Here is a 5,627-nt window from a genome sequence, read left to right on the forward strand (position 1 = left end):
GAAAAAACTTTGCATCAACAATGAAGTGGTTGCTGAGGAAGTCAGAACCTTTTAATTTTATACACGTTTAAAAATTACTTAAACATCGTCTAATTATTTCTTTTCTTCTTTTGTGTCTTAAATGAAAAGGGATTCCTCTGCATAAGTTTATCATAGTTTGAAGTTAATATGTGTTATAGTTTTCATAGCTCAAAAAAAAATTTTTAGAGGGAAAGATATTTTTAAAAAATTATATATTTTACGTACAGAAATAATGATACTAGAATGAATGATATCAACGAAAGTTTTAACTGGGTACTTTTACAAGTACTTACCTTTCTTCTCTTTCTATTTACCTTCAAAGACAAAATTAAAAAAAAAAAATTGAATTTACTTGTGTATTTATATTATGTATGTATACTAAAACATGATATGAATATAAAAAAATGAAAAAAATTTTTAAATATATTTGGAGAAAGCAGGTAATTATAGACCAAAACTTGACTTTTTTTCGAAATCACTTGACTTTGCAAATTTTATTATTTTCTTCATCATTCTTTCTTTCGAATAATATCTCAAGTTAGGTAATAGGCTAAGCAATCAAGTAATATGATCTAAAATATTTAGAGATATTTGCATTTAAAATGAAGAAATATTACCGAAAAATTAGTTTTGAAAAAAAAGACACAATTATTAATGTATCAATTATGAACTTCTGTTCGATTTGACATAGAAACGAAAAAAGTTCATAGTTTTATTTCATAATAAAAAATCAGAAAAATTTTGCTTTTTTAAAAAGTGGCTTTAAAAGTAAATCGGGTGCCATATGTTTATTGTCTAAAATTTCCGAGTTTGAACAATAAGCTGCACTTTCTGTCAAAAGAACAGTATTGTGTATTGTAATAGGTGCGTGAATGGCATCCTTTCCTACATTCATAAACGTTAAAATTCAAAACAAAGCTAAAATGAGCTGTCAAAACTACTATTCAGGAAACAAAGAGTTTAGCCATCGCAAGAAAATGTGAAATTAAAACGTCACTGGTTCATTGTTTTTAAGTTATGAGTCATTTAAACGCCAAAGACAGTTAGTATATGCCACAGACTTAAAAGATGGTTTTTTATGACGTAATCGGATACTGCAATAATTTTCTTCCTTAAACTTCAACTGTGAACTTGAAAGTGTAAAAATTATGAAGCTAATGCTGTGTGTGTTACTAGTTATATCCTATAGTAGCAATGTAAGTTTTTTTTTATTTTGAATTTTAAAAAAAAAATTATTAAAATATAGAAATATTGATGCATGCTTTGATTGTTATGTTTTGTCTTGATTAATAAATACGTATGAATTTTCTTTCCATGTGATATTTCTTTGTGCTTTAGACTGCAGTTTGTTTGGATATCTAGGTTTGGCAGTGCAACTTTTTCATAGGACTTCTGAAGTCATATTCCGTTTTCTTCGACTCCAACGTTTATATCAACGACTTTAAACGTTACTATATGAACGCTTATATGAAAACATAATGGGTATACTGGAATAAGATTCTACTACTCCCACGACTCCCATGTTAATTATTTTATGCTAACATATGAACGCTTATATGAAAACATAATGGGTATACTGAAATAAGATTCTACTACTCCCACGACTCCCATGTTAATTATTTTATGCTAACATATGAACGTTTATATGAAAACATAATGGGTATACTGAAATAAGATTCTATTACTCCCACGACTCCCATGTTAATTATTTTAAAATATAATGGGTTTTTTGAAGTCAAATTCTACTCCCCCTGTCCCCTATGCTAATTATTTGTAAGAGCGTATAACTCGTATCTTAATAGAAGGTTTAACTTAATGGAAGTCTTTTTCAACTACCTCTATCTATCATGTAAATTATTATCTTAAAATATAATGGTTATCCTGGAGTCATATTCGATTTCATCGGCCTCCCATGTTAATTATATGAAAGAGCATATAATTTACAACACAATATGTTTTAAATAAAGAAAATGAGAAAATATGCAATTTTAGGACACTGTTAATTTGTTTAAATTATATACTATTTTGCTCTAGTTGAAAGACTGAATAATAATAGTAAATAAAGTTCTACTCATTTTTATCAATACAATTATATTTACTGCTAATAATATTAAATAAATTCAAGAGAATACGAATCAGAATAAATTTATTATTACATAAAAATAAATTATAAATAATACATTAAAAAATATGTTATTAATATTTGTTTTTCCGTAATAACCACCTCCAGTATTTGGAATCCTTCTCAAAATTAAGGTAAAAAAAAAACGACATTAGTGTTCCAAAGTTAAAATTTAAACCGGGAGAAAACATACAATTTATTGATCTTTAACCAATAACTAATAAAATTGACGGAATTTAAAACATTAAAACCTTTTCGATTGCATGATGAATTTCGAGGTTTTCCAATAATAACTTTTTCAACTCTTCTCTGTTTTTCTGGCAATAAAATCGTTCTTAGCTTTTAGTATTTTCCCATTTCGCCTTTGTCAGTAAGGATTTGTATGTCTTAAATTATTATTCTACAGCCTCTAATGTGCATGAATTTTTTACTTCATTTATAAGTAATCTCTCCCAGAAGCGATTATAATACTAACTAACTTTTTTTCAGAAAATCGATATGCCATATAGTGTTTATCCAGAAAAGGTGTGGTGCTTGAAGAAATTACTATTTGTTGAAGAGGTTGGATGAATTACCATAAGTTGAAGAGGAAATTGATGGACATAGTTGGCGAAGTTTCCATTAGTTTTAGAAGTTGAATGTTGATTGATGTATTTCCAATTATCCATATTTTGTTCTGGAGTGATATAGGCAAGCAATTATTAATCAAAAATCATTAATTACTTAGTGAGAAATCAGTTTATAATAAATAAATAAAAATTACTTTTGAAATTATATGGAGCTCCAAAGTAAAGATTAGTCTTAAGTTTTAATATAAATATACCTTGTAAAGGCGCATAAAATTATAAATTTGAAAAATTACCCGGAAAGTGTGGCTGCAGGGCTGAGCCTCACATTCTCAGTCCACCATGAAATCAAAAATGCGAGTATCACGTATACATTAAAATACTTTTCGCGAAAAAACACAAGTTAAGGGATCCATATATTGGCTATTAATTAACTAAATTCATTGCCAAGGCTCTTTTTCTTAGCCTTACGCATTCAAATATGTTGGCGAAAAAGAAAGTGTGAGAAATAATAACGAATTTTAAGGAAATCAAAACATTAGAAACAGTTTTTGAATTCTATACCACTGTTTTAGGCAGATGTAGAGAAAATCTCTAAAAATAGATTTTATCCTGCACTCAATTCAAGGTTGTGTTACAAAAATATTATGGATTACATTAATGATTTTTTATTTATTGAAAAAGGATTACATAAGAAAATAATTCTGTTTTAGAATATTTGAAATACATTGTGCGTATTACAGCATGACATATGCACCTGCTCAACACGAAAAAAAGCCAATACCATGAATTTCTTTAACAAAAGAAACACCTGTTTTTATTTTATTAAAAAATGTATTTCACATTAAAACTTCCTAAGACAAATATACCTTGGGAAATTCTATCATTAGCAAACAGTACAATTTGCAAAGTTAATACATTTACCATATATTTGCCATATTATTATTAATAATACTTCAAATTGATATTCAATATAAAATATTTCAGCATATAAGTGTAATTTTTCTTATCATATCCTATATTTCTTATTATATTATAACTTAATAAAATGTTTGTTGGTATCAAATATTCAAATAATTATCAGTGTCAATATAATTCTTTAGTTTATTGTTAAAAATATTAACTGACCATGATTTAATAACTACATAATTTTCTTAAAAAATGAGCTTCTATTTCAGCTCTAAATAAACAGTTGATCAGACTGATATTTATTTACCTAGATTTAGTCATACCTAGGTTATATTCAGTTCACCAAATGGTAACAAATGCTGGATTAAAATTGCATTTATATCTTTAACGTAGTCTGCTGGTACATATTTTAGAAACAAGAAAACCTTGAAAAATATTGCGTATGCATACAAACACGTAGAAAAAGCTTTAAAATCATAGGGCGTAATCACAAGCGTAAATTTTTTCCCGTTTAGAAATCACGGAGTGAATCTGCAGCTTTATCTTCAAAAATTCAATTATGTCTACAACCTCAATGCACTGAGTTCAATGCACTCAATGTTTGTGCACTGTCCAAGATTTCGTGGGTGCGATCCTCGCATACCAAAGACTCTACGTGTAGTAAATGGTGACTGATGGACGTAAAATCTGTCGAGTCGCAAAGTCCGCCATGTTCCCATTACAAATCAATACCTATGCGGGTATCGATCCAGGAGTTCCTTGTCTTCTGGATTAATTCAAAATTACAACGCTACGGAGTTGAATATTGGTAGTCGTAAACCCAAAATTGGGTCGGCTGTTCAACGCTGGATATGAAGAAAAAAAACTCAATGCAGCACAAAGATTATAGGAAAAAATCAGCTTCATCTAACAAACATAAAGCAAAGTTTGCAAATACAATATTTAGGCATAAAAATTTTATGTTTCTTAAATTTAAGTTGAATTTTATCCCAGAATTGTATCACTACTGCTGATTGTCCACGAGAAGAATCTTGCGTTCAATCAGCTGATCGCACTTCATGGGAAAACTTGCTTGTACAGGTATGAAAAAAACACAAATATTCCTAAATTTATAAAAATATTTACTTAATCATGTGTAATTAAAATGTTCTACGTACCAAGTGGTACCAAATACTGAATTAAAATTGCAATCATTACTTTGACTAGCTGTGCTGGCATATATTTTATAAGCAATAAAACCTTGAAGAATATTGTGTACTAGGAGGCTCCGCCCCCTGCTCGCTAACGCTCGCCAACCCCCGAGAATTGCTACGCAATCCTATGTGTTTCACGCCGTGAACCATGGCTCGCTGCGCTCGCTCGCCAATGAACACAATGTTCTAGCACAAAGACATAGCATATTATCATCAAAGACATAGTAATTTATCATCAAAGACATAGTATTGTACTTATGTAGAAGAATTCTATCAATGTTCTTATTTGCTTTTAAAAAAATGTATTAACTTTTTTTTTATATTGTACATGGTGAAAAAATCAAAACATTAGCTAAATGAGAAACATATTAGCAAAATAAATTATCGAATATTGCAGTTACTCACCTAAATTCAACTAAATATATATAATAAATTAGTTTTAGAAAAAAAATTTATTATTTAAAAATATAAACTTTAAACCCTAACTTTTCCTTGTGAGATAATAACCCTCAAAAAGTCTTTCATTTTCAAGAACATGAAAATTTGTTTTATCGCCAATTAATTAATTAATTCCTAATTCGCGATCGCAACGCTCGAGTACGCCGTCTAGCGGGAGCCTGTAAATATCGGACATTAATTTATCACGTTTTCATTTAGTTCCATCGAAATCATTGACTGAATCAGACGCCATTTTTTAGCAGCAAATAAGAAACAAAATTTCCCTAAGGAAAAGGCCGAAGAACTTGAAAAAAATCTCCAGAATATTAGTAAATCTTTCAGGAACAGAACACGCCAAACATTTGAAGAAAAATTCCT

At 28.9% G+C, this 5,627-nt stretch overlaps 1 long non-coding RNA gene across 1 annotated transcript; it reads left to right on the plus strand.

Annotated features, from left to right (window-relative positions):
- The first annotated feature begins 1,012 nt into the window (after nt 1-1,012).
- On the plus strand, nt 1,013-2,917 carry LOC139426952 (uncharacterized). Its single transcript, XR_011638090.1, has 2 exons — nt 1,013-1,217; nt 2,633-2,917. It is a non-coding gene; the product is annotated as an uncharacterized lncRNA (long non-coding RNA).
- Nucleotides 2,918-5,627: the final 2,710 nt, after the last annotated feature.

The sequence above is a fragment of the Parasteatoda tepidariorum genome, chromosome 1 (genome assembly GCF_043381705.1).
Source record: "Parasteatoda tepidariorum isolate YZ-2023 chromosome 1, CAS_Ptep_4.0, whole genome shotgun sequence".
In the NCBI taxonomy this organism is placed as follows: Eukaryota; Metazoa; Arthropoda; class Arachnida; order Araneae; family Theridiidae; genus Parasteatoda; species Parasteatoda tepidariorum.